This window comes from Anthonomus grandis, chromosome 12 (assembly GCF_022605725.1).
Source record: "Anthonomus grandis grandis chromosome 12, icAntGran1.3, whole genome shotgun sequence".
In the NCBI taxonomy this organism is placed as follows: Eukaryota; Metazoa; Arthropoda; class Insecta; order Coleoptera; family Curculionidae; genus Anthonomus; species Anthonomus grandis.
The window spans coordinates 14,616,019-14,634,331 of record NC_065557.1 but is presented as its reverse complement, the minus strand read 5'-3'; the positions used below and the strand labels follow the sequence as shown (position 1 = coordinate 14,634,331).

Here is an 18,313-nt window from a genome sequence, read left to right as displayed (position 1 = left end):
TGAATCGTTTTCATATTACAGGGTGTTTTATAATTTCTATTGAAAATGGTTTTTTGTTAATATTTTAAAAGCACCTGGTCGCTAGTTTTCTAAATTTTTATCATATATTACTGTTGTTTTTGCTATCTGATTTTATAACATTTTATGCTAAAATGTATACAGGTTCGTTTAAAACAAGTGGTCAGCAAAGATAAAAATGTCATAACTTTTTTTCTGGTTACTTTTTGATTATTTGGAAATTAAAAAGAACCAATATTTTTACATAAAAAAGTTACTACTTTTATCTTATTTTGTTAGAAGCCTCCGGTTTTAAGAAAAACAAATATAAAGTTTTAAGTAAATCATGACTTGGTATTGAAAAAATAACTATGTATAAAATAAAAAATAGTAGTTGGCAGTGCTTGTAACTTATGTAAGAATGAAAGTTTTCGAAAAGCTCGTGGACAAGGCAGGGCTACAAGCAAATCATAACTTAGAAAATGTCTTAAACTATCTCGAAAAAAATTCTGGAATAAGCATCAGAATAGTGTCACGAGCCACACATATCTCCCGTTCAATAGTAATTATTAAAAAAAAAATACTGCCGACATAGGTAATAAAAAAAAATTAAAAAATATTTCTTTAGATAGGAAAAATGATAAGAATCCAAGGCTTACATCCCTATCATTACCAGAAAGTTCAAGAGCTGGTAGCAGACGATTTTGAGTCCAATTTTGTAAATGGCTAATTAACAACCCAAACATAGTCCCTTTTATTTTATAAACTGACTTCACTAGAAATGATTCATTTAATATGCATAATATGCATGTTTGGCCAGATAATAATCCAAGAGCGATACGGTATACCAACTTTCAGAAGAGGTTTTCAATAAATTTGTAGGCGGGATTAATCAGGGACCAACAGCCCGATAGAGTTACCCAGAGATAAGACTGAAAACTATTTAAATATATTGGAACATAATCTTGGGCAGCTTTTGGAAGACGTTTCTCTTAATATTTCAGCACGATGAAGCGTCTGCTTATTTTGTACGTAATGTTCGTCAGTGGATAAATATCCATTTTGCTGAAAGTTGGATTAGTCGCGGTGGTCCTATAAATTGGCCTCCTCGATTTTAAGATCTAACTTCAGTAGATTACTATTTATGAGGTCATTTAAACGAATTGGTATATGCTATAGAAATTAAAACCCGTAAAGAATTAATTCAGAGGATTAATGAGATAAGGGGAAATCCATTTTCCATTTTAAGGACTACTCACGCAATAACGTGTAGGACAAAATTATGTCTCCAACAAAATGGCAACCACTTTGCTATAATTTGTTTGCTTGGTTTGGTATTTTCAGTTTTTTTTCTTAGCTAACAAGTTAATTGTTTTAATTTTTCTCAATTATTTACACATTATTTACAATTTTGAAATAACATTTTCAACACAGAAAACAGTTTTTGATCTTAAAATTAAGTATTTGTACTAGTCTTATGTCCTGTTTATACCTGATGATTTGTAACATACCTTTCAATTTTATTAAACGTGATCAAAAACACTTTATGAGTGTAAGTTGCAAAACATTTATGTCTGATTATTTCAAAAAGAAGCGCTCCTATCGAAATAAGACAAGAGCACCTTTTTTAATTAAAAATATTGATTCTTTTCGATTTTATTATCAAAATTATTAGAAAGTAGTTAGAAAAAAATTTTTGACATTTTTAACCTTGCGGTCATTAACTTTAATCGCCCCTGTATACATTTTAGCATAAAATATTATATAGCTAGTTAGTAACAACAACAGTAATAACAGGCGTTTCGAAAATATTAACAAAAAAACATTTTCAATCGGAATTATAAAACGACCTGTAACATAAAAACGATTTACTTTTCAAGATTCCTGTATATGAAGTTTTTGTATTATTTTTAGATAAAGATGCGGCTGGTAAAATATTGCAATGTAATTTGGGGACACCTTTTATAAGGATTCATTTGAAAGCAAAATAAAATTATAATATCTAAATTAATTTGATCTGATCTTGTTGGTTTGGCTTGTTATCCTTCAATAATAAATGCCCTACTTTGCAACTGCAGAAATAGTTAATTGCTCCTCAATGCCCTCATAAGAAAAGAAACCCACCTATTTTGCAATTTAAACCTTTTCTATTTCTTCAAGAATAACTCTGTATACGTAGTAGTATTGCACCTGAAAAGTTATAATACTGCTTGAGTATTTAAGACTCGCCGTATTCAGCACATTTTACTTAATAAGCAAAATACCTTTGCAATTAGTGCCAGTCTGCCAACTTAAATAAGAAACCGCAACCGGAGTGCTTCAAAGACAATGGTTTTAGTCTCGTACTAAGCTACGCCGACCTTTACAATTAACAATATTTCTCCCAATGTCTCCGTCCGTTATCCAATTGCCAACTAAGCCTCAGCGTTTCAAGCTAGGCACATGATTAATAACTGTTCCTCCATCTACGAGCCAGCGTCGGTCGCCCAGTCGAGCTAGGCTAGGGCCCCTCAGCTGCACTTTTTGTGGCCAACCCTCAATTTTCTTTTTGCCCGTTCGCATCGACGCCAACGTCTTTCGTAAAATTACGTTCTCCCATCTGTCGTTTTTATAATCACATTTGCTTTCATGAAGCCGCTTTTATTAAATGCTTTTGGACTCTCTATTTCTCGCGGACGTTTTCTTTTGCACAACGGGGCGGTTTTAAAGGTATTAAAATAAATTAGCGGGATTTGTAAAAGATAGGATATTAAGCTTATTTTATATTTTAAGCATTCTTATTTAGAATTATTCGGTTAAAATTTAGTTAAAAATACATTAGTATTAAGTGCTATGTAAATGTGCTTTTATTTGTTTTTGCACGGGTCAGCTCTTTAAGTTATATTTATTTACAAATATGATAAATAAACAACAAATAATCCTAAAATCTTTGTTTAAATTAGTATATAAACACCATCTAAATATTGCTTTTGAAAACCAAATTCCCTTGAGTGGCAGCGACGTCCATGATTGGTGTGACGTCAAAAGTTAATTCGACACGTTCGGCTTTGGGAATCATGCAGTGAAACAACACAGCTCGCGTTAATGTTTAAAGATATTTATTTCATTTCATTTTCATTTAATATTTTAGAGAATTTTATACAATTACAAAATATTATTTTTTTTTATTTCAAATTTATTTAAATTCAAAATATATTACATTAATTCAATAGTACTTCTAACTAATTCTTAATATGTAACATTCGTATTTAACCTAATTAAACTTATTCTACACAAAAAATTATAAATTATTAGGATAGGTTTTAACCCAGTAACAGAGGAAGGAATATTGCCTAAGCCCCAAAAAGGTACATGTTAGGGCTTGTATGCCATAACTCCCCCTAAAATCCTAAAAGGAAAATTAAACATATTATAAGAAATCGGAAATAAAAAATAAAAGAAAAAACAAGGCAATGATACAACAATAATAGTAAGTACATACATTAAATATGCAGTGAGAGTGAGGCGGTAGATAATGGAAAAAGAAGCGATTTTAACATTAGATAACTTCAAACAAACATACTCAAAAAAAGGGTAGGATTATTGATCATGAACTGCTTTGGCCCAGTTTTAAACTTTTTAATATTTTATATTAAGCTTTTAACGTTATTGGGGAGTTTATTAAATAAGGTGGGTCCATAATACGTTGTAAACCTTTGACAAAATGAAGTTGGCATATATGGGACACTAATATTGTTTTGCTGTGAAGATCTTCTTAAATAGTTATAAACAGATACCAATAAATTATGAGTGATGTATTGAAAAACCAGTAATGGCATATTTTCTGGGACTTGACAAAAAAACCCAATATTTTATACAACTTTATATAATATTATATACAACTTTAAACCCGAATTGAACTATATATATCTCTAAAGAAAAAGTACCAACATGCTTCTAAATAGAGCAGCTTGGCTACTAATCGTTTATTTCTTCCTTGTACTTGTATGTAAAGTAGAATAAATATTTTGTAGTTACATTTTCTAACTAATGCATGGTGAGAAACGTCACAGCTTCCTTAGGCTAGAATTGTATAGATTACCCCACACAATAATGCCGTATTTAAGCATCGACCCTACCAATGAGGAATACAAAATAATTAACATTTTGGCGTTAAGGATTTCACGTAATTAAATTTCTTTTCGTATTCCTTCTTTTTGTATATTTATAAAAAAAACATTTAAATCCAGGGGTTTCTTTTCCTTATTTTACATGTTAATTTAACGTTCTTATTACTAAGTCTTATGTATGGTATAAGATTAGTTTTGAAAATTGTATAGGCTTTATCAATTTTAGTACCTACTTAAAAAACGTCCACCTTACTTTTGTTTTCTATTGGCCTTTTTTGGTCAAATTTGGCATCATTATTATAGGCACATATATTTAAATATTTTAAAATTAATATTTTATTAAGTTATTTAGCTACGATACAAGAAAGTAATTAAACTGAACTAATAGATGATACTCGCCTTGAATTTTTTTTATAGATAAATCCACAGAAGCTTATACTCATTGAAAATGACTATTCAAAGAATTTCAGTAGTTTTCTTCTAAATATACAGTCCCTGAGAAAAAAGATGGATGGGCTTCATCTATAACTTGGTGATTTTCTTGATATTGTATAATTAACTGAGCACTGGTTAAAGCCTAATGAATGTTTTTTATTATCTAATTATCTTCCTATATCAATTTTTGGTTCAACACGTTAACACTTCATATTATATGGTGTAACTGTCAAAAACAAAACTCTTGAAACTTTTTCTGTAAAATTGATAATATTTTGCTGACAGTTTTTTACGTCTTTTTTTGTTTTTGTAGACGTTTTTACGTTCTTTATGTTTACAAGCCATCCACTGGAGATATTGGTATACAAACTTGACTTTCTATTATCCCAATTGCCTCTACATTCTTCAGTTATATTAGCTGGTGACTTAAATAATAACTTCACTGACGAAACATTGCCACATCATACTTGTCTTTTAAGTATGTTAGAGTTTTACGACTTAGAAATTCATATTCTTTCTCCCACACGAATAAAATCATCATTTGAAATTACTATTGATTATTTGTGTACAAATTTTAATGATGTGTCATGTACAGTACTCTCCTCTGGTACTTGTGATCATAAAGCTATTCTTGCTAAGATACCACACAACATTGAATTGTCTTTGTCCCATTATGTAGGAAGAATTTTCAGCAGAGCGAATTTCAATGCTTATTCTTTTGGTACAGTCTTGATTAATTGAAATGCAATTAAAATTGTTCCTGACCCATTTACCTTATTTTTTCCTATGCTATGCGATAAGATAAATTGTTGTTTTCCTAAAAAAAGACCTAAAATGAAATATAGAAAACTACGGGTCATAGCAGGCCTCAGAATTTTAGCTCAAAATCTACGTTTTTTGACTAAGTTGTGTAAATCTACTAGTAATGAATACATTATATTTATTATCAGAAATACCGTAGTTTATGCAGAAAGATAATTAAAGTAGCAAAGGTTAAATAATATAATAACTGTTTAAATATATCATCAAAAAGGCAAAGAGAATATCGCTAATTATTAATGATTCTAGGCATTCTCATAAGAAAAATTGGAAACAGAGGTGAGACCTTTGGTTGAGATCTTAATTCCTGGCATAATGGCATTTTTTCTTTATGTCTAAAAGGCAGTAGTTATCCCTTTTCATAAGGGTGAGGATTTGCATGCGTTGTAATGTTCGTCAAATTTCTATTTTATTTACCCTTTCCAAAATAGTTAAAAAACTTGTAAAATGTAGAATTTTGTCTTCTTTACAACAAAACAGTATTTTATCTACAAATTAATTTGAATTTTAAACTGGTGAAGAGACTCATAATGCTGTTTTTAGTTTTTGGAGAGAGTCTATGTGTCCTTGAATTTCGGAGAGTCAGTGGTGGAAGTGTTCTGTGATACATTCAAGGCATTTGATTGTGTAGATCATGAAATATTATTGTCTAAGCTCAATAAATATGGTTTAAGGGGTGTGACATTACAATGGCAGGAATTATATCTATCAAATCGTACACAGAGAGTTACACTATTGGGGTGTTTGTCTAATTCTGGATACCTTAAGCCTAGATTACTTTAAGGTTTAGTATTAGGACCACTATATTATCCGCTGTTTTAATTCTGCTCATTGAGACTGCAAGGCAGATTGGTTTTTTTTGCTATTGATTGGAGCTCAGGTTTTCGAGGATCTTAAGATTTTATCAGGGTGGTGTGCTTTAAACAGGCTTATGTTTAATGTGAGTACGACCTTTAATATGGAGCTTATGTGTGACATCCGGGATATAATGTTTAGTGAAGAATCTCCTTTGCAAAACAAAAAGTTTCTTAGTATTGCGATTGATCGTCGCCTTCCATTCGACGATTATGTCCTAAATCTTGCATCAAAATTATCCTTTGGATGTTTTGCAGGTCCTCTATATATTAGATAAACATTAGATATTAAAAAGTTCTTTTATTAACTAAGCTATATTATAATAGCTTTGATGAATTATTTAACGATACCTTTTGACCTGTGGCATAATGTTATTTTCATATTTTGTAATAACTTTTTTTTTGTTTTATAATTTTAATTGACTTGCCCTTATTTCTGTCTTTCGCACCATTATTTTTAAGCCTGTTTTATTATTTTTTTAATGTGTTTATAAAATTTTTATAGTTGAGAAATATGTATTGGTTCTTCTATGAATTCGTAATTTTTTAGTATAGCATATTTTATTTCCTTTTTAATGTTAGTGCTGTTCTTAGTTATTAGCTTTTTTGTAATTTATTTGAAATACTACAATAACTGATTAGGCTTATGTAGAAGCGGAAACAGATATTATACCAAAAGTAGGCTCTGTGATGATTGCCGAGTTTTTTTCATGTCAAAACTAAAAGATTGAAGGCATTAAGATATAAAAAAAATTTAGTGGACTCATTCAATTTTTAGACTATACAGGATAATCTTCCGGCAATTTTAATAATTAATGACGGAAAAACTATAAAATAATGTTGATATTTTTGCAACGTAAAAAAATCAACAACAGTCAAACAACTAACAGATTTTGACAGTTTTTTGTATATGTGGGCATACAGAAGATACATGTCTCTGCGGTAACATAAGTAAAACACCTTAAATAATATTACATTTTTAATTTCACTGTAAAAGTTATAAAAAAATATTTATCACATGGCCTTTTACTTTTTATACTCCTATTACTTTTTAAGTTATAAATAGCTCAAAATACATACTATATTAAAAGTTTTGGTTCATCTGACTCCAACTCCTAACTGCTGGAAGGAAGAAATAGTACGATTTTTTACTTTTCATAACACTTAATGTGTAAAAACAAAAAAATGGCGTGAGATACATCAAATTACAGAATATAAAAATTTTAGAATATACAGAGTATTCAAACCAAGAAAGCTAAAACTGTCAAAATAGGTTAGTTGTATGTCTCCCAATTACATATTATGTTGCGAAGTATTTTTATTTCTTTATTTGCATAATAAAAAAAAATAAAGCATTTAAAAAAAAATATAACAAACAAGTGACATTATACTCCATATCGTTCTGCCTACGTACATGTTATAAACTTAAAAATAACGTAACCTATTTACAAAAAAAGATATTGAAAAATGGCTCTCGGTTTCGTTTCTACTTTCTGATATGCTACGAAACAAAGTCTTCAAATTTGCTATGCAATCTTTTAAAATTAAATGAATAACCCTATTAGAAATGTTTTGATCGGCCATTAACCAAGAATAATTTTTTAAACCACCACATAAAGTAAAAAAAAACTGCTAAAAAAGAAATGGTAATTTAAAAGTATGAATACGTGCATTTAATTTTTAATTTTTCAAACTGCAGTATATGAAAAGTTGTTGACTATGAACTTCGTTTTGTCATTAAATTAATGCTCGATTATGCGGATTTAAATTAAGTACCTAAATAGCTCCGAGGATCTTTGCTTTTTGAAAGCGGCGTAAACTTGTACATTTAACCGTATTTTCATTTTTTATGCTTGATGAATCTTTGACGTGCTTTGTAAAAAACGGGTTGTCTTTTAAATCTAATAATGCTTATGATTGAAAGAGAACAAAGCATTAGTTGATTGGTTGATTTGTATGTATTACTTTATACATCACGTGTAGTCCTTTGATAATCTTTTTATAAACTCAATATTTTCGCTTGTTCTAGTTTTTATTAAATCCCCCACGCTGCTCTTTATATTACTTTACGAAAAACTTTTCTTAAATAATTATTTAAAAAGTAATTTTCTGGATTATGAGTTAATATATTATTCTGATGTAACTAGTGTGTATGATATTCTAATATGCTTCGAATTCGTTTTACCTACTAGTTCTTAGTGCATTGTATCCTGATACTTCTATTTTGGGCTTATTTTAATAATAATGATAATTAATAAAAAGATAATTTATATAGTTGGAATTATTGGTTCTATCTCCAGTATAGCACGGAAAATAAAAATAATAATTGAAAAAAATAAATAAACAATCTGCTCTATGTGAATGACCTCAAACTACTGGCAGCCACAAAAAATCAACTAGACCAAATGCTTAAAACCGTTGATGAATTTTCGACAGACATTAGCATGAATTTTGGGATGAATGAATGTGCGACTCTTAATATCCAAAAAGGTAAGGTTAGTCCAGGTAATTTTCAGATGGAAACTGGATCCAGTCAATAAAAGTAGGAGAGACTTATAAGTACTTAGAGGTTAAACAAGCACAAAGAATTGACCATCGGATCACGAAAGAAGAACTTACAATAGAAAGAATAACAGAATTTCAAAAAAAGAATGAGACGTGTGCTAAGTAGCGGACTTAATAACAAAAATCTTTCTAAGGCAATTAACACATACGCCCGTTCAGTACTGGACTACTCATTTGGTGTAATTATGTAACATGGAGTGGAACGGATATTGCGAAGATAGAAAGAAAAATGAGAACCCTCTTCACTAAGTACAAATACCATCATCCGAAACCCGGAAACAACGATTTTATAGATCTCAAATCGTACCGACCTATCAGCCTTACCAGCTATATGCTGAAGGCGATGGAGAGGCTGATTGATCGATATCTTAAGGAAAGCATCCTGGTCAACAAACCACTGCATGTGCATCAATACGCCTATCAGGCGGGCAAATCCACGGACCTGGCCCTACACCACCTCGTTAGGAAGGTGGAGGGTGCTCTGGGTAGTGGCAAGGCCTGTCTGGGTGCGTTTCTAGACATTAAAGGGGCGTTCGACAACACCCCTTTTGCATTAATCTGCCAAGCACTCGAGAGCCGCGGCTCAGAACCCTGTTTGGTTAGCTGGATAGAGGCCATGCTCTCGAAACGTCATGTATCTGCCCAGCTCAACAACGAGATTGTCGAAACGTTGGCGGCTAGGGGCTGCCCGCAGGGAGGAGTATTGTCCCCTACCTTGTGGTGCCTTGTGGTCGACAGCCTGATAAATCTTTTAAACAATGCTGGCCTATACACACAGGCCTACGCTGATGATCTGGTAATCCTTTGCCCAGGGAAAGACGCCGTCTCAATGCAGGGACCTATCATGACAGCCCTGCGTATGGTGGACATATGGTGCCTCTCGGGGGGTCTCAGGATTAACCCCAAAAAAGCAGAGCTCCTACTATTCACGAGGAGACGTAACTTTGGCACGCCCCCTGTTATATCTCTAGGTGGTGTGCAGCTGCATTACTCCAGGACAGTTCGATTTCTGGGAATCAAGTTGGATCCCAAACTCTCCTGGCACGATCATGCAGACACCAGAATAAAGAAGGCCACCTTCGCGCTATGGGCCTGCAGGCGGGCTTTCGGCAATACCTGGGGTCTGTCTCCTAAGATCCTCCACTGGATCTACTCGCGCATTGTGAGACCCCTTCTCACATACGGGGCTATCGTTTGGTGGTCATGTACGGAGAAAGCGAAAATTCGTGCTCAACTAGACAGAGTCCAACGTCTTGCATGTCTCAGCATAACGGGTTCCATGCGGACGGCGCCAATTAGAGCGCTGCAGACTCTGCTGCGCCTTCCGCCTCTGGACCTCGTTGTGCAATTCGAGGCAATGAGGACTGCGTACAGGCTATAGGTCCTCGGCGAACTACGTGCTGGCGAGACCGGTCACGCAAAAATTTGGTCACGGGCCATACAGGAATGTCCTCTCCTTCTGATGGGCAGTGACTGCATGGCTCCAGTAACTGTGGACTGCAAGGGGTTCGTGACGCACATTGCAGGCAGAGAGGAGTGGCAGCATTTCAACAGATCTGCATTGCTAAATAGGGGGACCATCTGGTAAACAGATGGCTCCAGAATGAATAACAGAGCTGGATCAGGGCTTATTGGTGGGATCCCACATACCAGTAGGGCATACTCGCTGGGGGAGCACGCCACTGTCTTCCAGGCCGAAGTATTCGCTGTATTAAAATGCGGACAGAAAATCCTAAGCTGCGGACACCGCAATACAGTCGTATCAATATGCTCGGACAGCAGAGCTGCCATTAAGGCTATCACGGCCGCAAAGGTAAGCTCCAAGCTTGTACTAGAGTGCATAAAAGTACTGAAAAAACTGGTACAGGTTAAATGCAGAGTCCAGCGCATCTGGATACCTGGCCACGCAGGCCATGCAGATAATAAGGAAGCGGACTCTCTTGCCAGACTGGGATCCGCGAATGTGCCGATGGGGCCGGAACCCATAGTTGGTATCGCCAAATGCGTTGCGGTCGCGTCAATGAAGGGTCTGCTGGACAAGTGGACCCACCGAAGATGGACTGAGTCCCCCGGTATGAGACAGGCCAAAGCGCACATAGGTGGGCCCTCTGCCTGTCTCACCAAAAATCTACTACGCCTAAAAAGACGCGAAATTCGGCTAGTGACAGGTCTTTTAACCGGTCACTGGCACTTAAAAAGCCATCTCCATACTATCGGTATTGTGGACAACCCGGAATGCCGATGGTGCTGTGAGGAGGATAAAACCGTTGACCATGTAGTCGGGGAGTGCCGAGCACCCACGCGCGCCAGGTTCAAATACTTGGGTAACACTTTCAGTGTACCGAGCGACTTTAAGTCCTTCAGACCAGAGAGCCTTATCGGTTTCTCTAAGGCTGTTGGGCTCTGGTAACCCCCGGTGGAGCATGACGGGTCCATCAGGAGACCTATATGCACAACTGCCTTGGCAGCCCACTGTTTCGTCGTCAATACCATCATCCTAGAAGTGCGGTTGAGAGAACCATGCTACCACGATGCGAGGAAGGAAGAGGATTTATCGATCTAGAAAAGCAATTGGACCATCAAATTAATAACTTAAGAAATTATTTTTTTAGAAAGTCTGAAGATTAATCTCTCCATGCAGCTATTTGCCAAATAGACGAGTTTACCTACTTAAACTGAAAAATGAAGAAAATGTAGTAAACTATCAAACAACAAATGACAAAATACGTAACTGAAAACAGAAACCTTTGCATGGAAGACATATTGACAATATCACGCAAGAACATGTTGACAAATATGCGCCAAACTATTGACCTCAGGAGAAATTTTTCCCGAGGGTTCACTCTTATCCATCCAAGATCAAGTTGTTCCAACGCGTCATTATCTAAAGTTCATAGGAAAAGATCCAGCTATTAAAGATAACCGTTGTAGATATGGATGCTAAACATCTGAGACAATCCGGCACGTAACAGAAGGTTACCAAATATTTGCGACCACGGAATACAAAGAGAGACACGATGTGGTCTCAAAAATTACACATCAAGAACTCACTCTAAAACTGATACTTCTGCAGAATAAAAATCGTTCTTATTATAAGTATGTTCCAGAAAATATTCTGGAAAATGAAAACTTTAGGCTTTATTGGGATTGTACTATTTTAACTGTGAGTAGTAACAGGGCTGACTTAGTTTTAGTGAATAAGCAACATAAGATAACATCTCTTATCGAAGTGGCTATGCCCAATACTAACAACGCGACCTAGAAGTATGGCTATAAAGGCAATGGCAAATGAATATTGTTAGAACGATATCATTTATAATGTCGACTACGGGAATCATGCCAAAGAACCTGGAAAGAAGCATTGAAGAATTATATCTCAATACCCGTATATGTAGAGAACGTACTACTGAATATAGCCCGAAATTTCTGGGAACCAATACCATTGAGTAACCGTTGAGTTGGTAATAATAGTTGGTGTTATCCTAGAGCTGACATTGATCGATTATAACTACCAAGAAAGAGTGGGGGAAAGAGATATTTAACATAGAGACCAATCACACTATTTTTAGTTTTTATATGATTTTACGAAATTTTATTAATAATTAAGATTTATAGATTTTTTTTTCTATAGAATTTAAACCAAAAATGGTAAAATCGTATAAAAGAAAAGGTAAGGAATAAAAAGAGCAAACAAGAACAAAAGATCAGATGGAAATGAAAAGAATTATATGTACAAATCATGAAAAAGGCCAAAGAACACATCATTAATAAAGAACAATCATTAAGTTTTGCCATCTATTTATAGCTTTGTAATTAATGTATACATATTTCTTAAAATTCTTACTTGCTATTGATGCATGTAAGGTTCGGTTAATTTATAATAAGGAACGCTAATTGATAACACTATTTTTTACATTCGGCTTAGATTGTGCCAATTATTTATAACTTTTCAAAAAGCAAACAATCTACTAATTTGTTGTTTAATATAAAATATTTATGATTATAATTTCTTGGGTATCTATCTCGCAAATTGACGAGATTGCACCTCATAAGCTCAAATCATGGACGCATTTAATTTCGATTTAAGACAGGCAAAGAAAAAGTGGTCGGAAGAGAGTGGATACTTTTAAATATTCCGATCACGTTTCTGTTCTCGGCTTCCAACAAGTTTGCGAAATTGCCAATACCTTCGAGAAATAATATTGAGCGCAGCATTGCGACTTAATGAAAATTAACGGCGAAAATGAAAGTTTTCGCCTCTTTTTATTGCTCAATCTGGATTATGGAATTACGAGGAGCTAAAATATTAACTTCGTAAAAAAAGGTATCTCTGAAGAGTAGATAAATTATACATTAAAAGTAAAACATAAATAAGTTAGCTAGTTAAACTGGTTTTAGAAACGGAAATGTGCTTTAAAGCAAACGTTTTCTGAAATAAATGCTTTAGTGCTAAAAACCTATTGTAGTATAAAGACAAAGCACGGGAGTTTAATTTTCTTAAGAGTAACATTAATTAAATAAAATACCTCTGATTAAAAGAACAGAGAACGATCCTAAAACAAATCCGCTGTCACCATTAACATCATTGCCTTTATTTAATTTAACCTTACATTATATCCTACTATAATAGACTACTTCTTTTGTTCTAAATAAAATAGACAGAGCATATAAAGTATTTAATTTATGAAACATGAAATATACATACTTGTACTAAAACTAAAAAGGAGACTTAATAATTAAATTATTACGGAATCTACGGTGTTAAATTTATATATTATACATACACATCTATATATTATTGGGCAACTTATTCTTTTTTATTTTATTATCAAACAAAATTAGCATAACGATCATACTGACTAGATTAGACCCTATATAAAATCATCTTTATGGTTTTTTAATGAGTTTCTTATTTTATTGGGTATTACGTCACTTATAGCAAAAATTAATTGAGAAAATATTATCTGACATGCTCAAAAATTGAAAAGAAGAAGAAAATAGACTTATTCAAGTATTTAACAGAAATATGAACTTAAATCTTTAATGATACCTTTCGTTATATTTAATTTACTTTAAGTTCAATAAGTTTGAAATAGAATATTACAGTAGATTTTTTTTATATAGCTGGGAGCTGAGCTTTATAAATTATTAATATCTGAACTCGCTTCTTCTTTTTAATATCCTACATATGTAACTTTGTTATCAATATTAAAACTAAACACGATAAACTTATGCATTTTTCATACTCTAATTTGCGAGCAAAAATGGACTTATGCATTTTAAGAAAAACACTAATCATAGAACACAAACATTTATTAAACAAAAATAAATTAAAATCTTTTTATTAAATAAAAGGTTATTCGTGCTTCAAGTTATCGTAGAAAGGATGATAATCTGCCTCCATTGTTTTCTTCAAAAACATAAAATTATTAAATTTTTCCTTTTTTATTTTTAATGAATCTTTATAAAGCGGTGGTAAGGAATTAAAGGGTACAGAGACTCTACTTTTACTTTGCCTGATCTTAATGCCCGTATATCATTCACAGTGGGATCATCTGCTTTAAATCCTGATCGAATGAACCTCACTAACTTAATTTCGTTAAAATCTTTGAAATGTTCATGACTTAAATAATTAACTTTATAGGGCTTCGGCAATTTTCTCGCATATTTACAGGCAGCAACAATATCAGCGGGCACATTGATATTTCGTCCTTTTAAATAACGTTCTATGGTGGAATGCATCAAGTCATATTCCATTTGGGTGTGACCCTTTTCCAAATATTTTTGTTCAATACACACCTGGTTTGTTACAGAAAGATTAAGAAGAGCATTTGATAATGTGACATTCCTATTCTGTGCTACACATCCGTCGCTAATTAAAATGATCTTTTGGTTAGGGGTAAGGTTTGGAATAATATCAGTCATGAGAAATTGGGAAATAATAGATGAAAAACAATTTGCGGTTAGTTCTTCTTCACCCTCATGTCATACAAAGCAATGCCCTTCTTTGGTATGGAGATCAAAAATCGTAAAATTATGGACTACTAATTTTGTTCGATAATACAAAGCCGAAGCGTTCGACTTTGGGCAAAGGAGAACCGATTGTAGATCCATTGTGAATACTTTGTCGTCAGAAAGTTTATCAGATTCTTTTTCACTTCTTGCTTCATTTTTCTTTTCAATGTGCTCGTTGTAAATTTGCTCTTCTATATTTTTTGTTTTATATCCCACGCATACATCACGTTCATCTTTTTTGGAGCATATAGTGCCAAGTTAAGTTCGTCAAAAACTTCGTGAAAAGTCTTTATACTTAGAGCATTTATTTTATTTTTAGCACACCAATCTTCTTTATAAATGTGGTACACTTCGGCTTTTGATCTAAAATGTGGTTTAAGATACAGTCTCGATGTTGTTTTGCGGCAGTAATGAGATTCAAGCTTAGGCAGTGTATGAAAAAAAGATTTTAGGTTTTCCTTTTCTTTGATGAATCTTAAGTTTTTTTTCTTGAAGTATTATTATCATAATTTTCGCTCGAGCTGGCATCACTTAAATGACACATTCTTTTCTCTTGCCATTTTAATTTCCAAAACATCTGAAACATCTTGTCTCGTTCTTGGTCACTTAAAGCACTGAATTTTTGTATTTACTTTAACACATTTATACCTTTCCTTTAGAGTTTTCTTTCCTTTGTTTATTTAAACTCATTACCTTTCCTGCCTGTGTAATCTAAACCATGTTCTCGTCTTTTTTTATTCCATTATACTTCCACTGTTCAGGATTGCTAAATTTCCTTTTTTTTCGTTTTCGGTTTAAGTCCTGGTTATTAATATCTTCACGTGAAGACATTTCTTCTTGTTCTTCCTACTCCAGTAGTAGACCCTGATCACTCGCTTCACCATCGGTCGCTTCATTTTCTTCTTCTTGTTCCATTTCAAAACTGAAATCATGATCTTCAACTATTTTAATATCTTCGTGCTCTGACACATTTAGCTCGTTCAAGGTTTTTGTAATATTTGGGTTATGTTCTTTTCTTTGGTCTGATTCTAATAAATTTTTACTTTCAAGTTCTTTTTCATCGGTTTTACTTACATTCTCCCCTACTTCCAAATCAATTGTTGTATTAAGGTTCCAATGATTATCTTCATCTTCATTAATATTATTAACAAAACTAGTTGATATCACCACAGAACTATCAAATAATATATTTTCATCATTTAAAATTTCTTTTGTCAGTCGGCATTCCTCTAACAAATCATATGTTTTGCTAGCTTGAATATCTTCGGAATTTTGTGGCTGGTCTTTAAAACTCTCACTCTTAAGTAGCTCTGAATACTGATTATCAATCGAGCTTTTAATGTCTTGTAGGCCAATAGACCGTTGGAGAAGTTTATAGCATCTTTTTGATTTATCCATATCTGAAAAAATACAATTTTTAAATTAATAAGTGGTGATAGAAATTGCTAAATATTGTTTATATTTATTAAAAAGTTGTGATGTTGTAAAGATTTGTGTTGGCACTACAGAATAATAAGAATTTTTCCCGTTTAAGGATGCCAACAAGAGTTACTTATTATATTGAAACCAAGAGGAGATCTAGAATGTAAAGCGGTATAAATACTTGTGAATCTGGGATCTGGGGACCAAACTTAAATCAAAGTATTTATATAGTTGTCCATTAACGACAAATTTTTTTAAAATTATGTGCCTTTCTAACTACCTACATTTTCCAAAAATTGGAAAAATTACCTATTTCTCAACATATTCAACTGTGCATAACTCCGCCCGTATGTTAAATAAAAATATATAGTTTAAGTTGTTATTTTAGTGATATGATTTTTTTAAAAAGAAAAGGAAAATATGGCAATATAATACGTACCTACCTTTTTAAACAAAAATCACAATTTTGTATACAAAAAGCCCTCATAAGCATAAAAAATAGATCAATAAGTTGAAAACGTAAATTCAATACCGTTTAACCACAATCACTGTTATCACGCACTTATGCAGGTTTCATAGAGTTGTCAAAATAGTTGGACTTATGCAGATTTCATTTCTATAATTTTAGCGGCATCTATTAAATATTTCGCGATCTAAAGTAGGTCCCCGGATAGCTTTAAAAATCAGCTAATAGATGCCACCAAATGTTTGAATTTGAATTTTTTGGACTTATGCATTTTTCACAGTAAGGCGACGATATGATAGGAAACGAACACATATGATACAAAACGAATATTTATTCAAATTTTTGGAAAACCAGTAATCTAGTAAAGTTAGATATTTTTTAAAGATAACTAGTTGCCAAACTTAACAAACTCAATCACGCTCCTATACAGGTTGGCGAATCGATCGTTGTACATAGAGAGGTGCTTAAAGGCGAAATATGGTAATGCGCGTAATGCAGTTCGTACGTTTTGATACTCCACCGCTACGTTATTATTTTTTGTTATTATATGTAAATATATCAGTGTAAAATCCACATTAAATCATAATCTCAAAATATTCTAAAAAAAATAAAATATAAACCCTGAAAAAAGAACAAAAATTGAAACGCTATACAAAAATAAAATTAAAACTCCTAAAAGTAGACTTAACAAAATTTAATTCCTTAAAAAAAAACCTCCTTCTGTCAGTAAGCAATAAGCAAATATCATGAATAGAAATTTTGTACTTGCGGACAACTCTAGAGATCTATGATGCTTTTTTATTCTTCGTTACTGATCTTCACGAAATATTTATTGAGTTTTGGAATATTTAAAGCTTTTATAGTCATGTTTTTTCCAAATACTGAAAATAGCTTAATAGAACCTAATGATCTATAAAGTAAAAGACCGTCGAATTATGCAATAGTTTGACGTTTTAAATGAGCCAGAATTACAATATGATACCTCAATGTTTGCCAATCATCTTATTCTATTTTTACAAAAAACTTATTAGAAAAATATAATTTACTATGAATAAATAAATAAATAATGGCTTTTAATTTTAATACAGATTTGATAGAGAGCCGTAAAAAAAATACTTTTGCAGTCGAGCTTTAATAGCTACTCTACTGAACGAGTAATCATATCTCAAGATCTGCATTATAAGATTAAATAATATTTTAAGGGTTAACTTAATCTTAATACTTGAGTGATAATATTGAAGTTATTAGAAAGATCTATTCTATTCTGCTAGTTAAATTATTGTGAATACTTACTTAAAAAGAATCTCCATTAACGTTAATAAATATTTGATTTGATTTTATTGCAACGTTAATAAATATTTTTTGGAATAATCTTAATTTTAATTTTTTTTTTAAGTTATAAATAGTATTATGACAAATTAGTCTCTTTTTGAGGGATGCAGGAAAAGATGGCTAACATGTTTAATAGAAATACGGAAAAAAATGTGCGTATATCTGTCTTTACGTCCACGTAAAGTCTTTTTTAATGTAAATTTTCAAAATGTTAAAAGTCCAAAGTCTCCAAAGAAAAGTATTTTAAACTATTTGAATACGTAAGAACAGAGAAAATTCATAAACTGACTATAAATAAA

At 32.6% G+C, this 18,313-nt stretch overlaps 1 long non-coding RNA gene across 1 annotated transcript in view; it reads right to left on the bottom strand.

Moving 5' to 3' along the window:
• Positions 1–3,149: 3,149 nt before the first annotated feature.
• The window catches only part of LOC126743144 (uncharacterized), a 45,763-nt gene continuing 30,599 nt past the window's right edge, over positions 3,150–18,313 (bottom strand). Inside the window, exon 2 of the long non-coding RNA XR_007662798.1 lies at positions 3,150–3,385. This is a non-coding gene — a long non-coding RNA (uncharacterized LOC126743144). The remainder of the gene's footprint in view (positions 3,386–18,313) is intronic.